Source organism: Chrysochloris asiatica, unplaced genomic scaffold (assembly GCF_000296735.1).
Source record: "Chrysochloris asiatica unplaced genomic scaffold, ChrAsi1.0 scaffold00049, whole genome shotgun sequence".
NCBI classification, from domain to species: Eukaryota; Metazoa; Chordata; class Mammalia; order Afrosoricida; family Chrysochloridae; genus Chrysochloris; species Chrysochloris asiatica.
The window spans coordinates 8,692,319-8,693,146 of NW_006408567.1; positions in this window are offsets into that span (position 1 = coordinate 8,692,319).

An 828-nucleotide genomic window follows, 5' to 3' on the forward strand; every position below is an offset into this window, starting at 1 on the left:
AGCTTGACAAGGCCAGGATTCCCAGAGGTTTAGCAGTTGAGATGTGTTTATTCCAATGTGATGAAACCTAATACAGGCATAGTTAACTCTATGATGAGTAGCTATGAGCAGCCAATCAATTAAAGGGATGCTTCCTTTGGGGTGTGGCCTGCTTCCAATATAATGGAATGGACATGCTGGAAAGGCTCTCTCTCTCTTCCACTGGGGACCTGGGACTCTGCAATTGTAAGTCATTTCCTTGATAATAAACTCTACATAGATATACACATATATGTTTCACTGCTTTTGCTTCTCTTGACAACCTGGCCTAAGACAACATTAATGATAGGCATCCCTGAGAATCTGGTCAAATAAATAGACCTTTTCCCTGTCCCCTCCATTTATGTGCCCTCTGACAGTGATTAAACTGTGATCCCTAAACTATGTGTTAGAATCCTAATTCCTATATCTATTGATATAATTCTCTTTGAAAATAGGGTTTTCTTTATTATGTTAACTGTGTCATGCCCAAGTAGGGTGGGTTCTAAATCCGATTCTGTTATAATAACAGAAAATTAGATACAAAGATGCACAAGAAAAAATACTGTAAATGCTACCTCTCTTAGTTATCTAGTGTTGCTATACAGAAATATCTTCAGTGGGTAACTTTAAGAAACAGAAATTTACTTTCTCACAGTTTAGGATGGTGAACATTTGAATGCAGGTTGTTAGATCTGGGGGAAGGCTTTCTGTGTCAGCTGTGGAGGAAAGTCTTTGTCTCTTCTGAGCTTCTGCTCCTAGGTGATCTTCCTGTGGCTTAGCATCTCAGTTTCCCCATTTCTGTTTCCT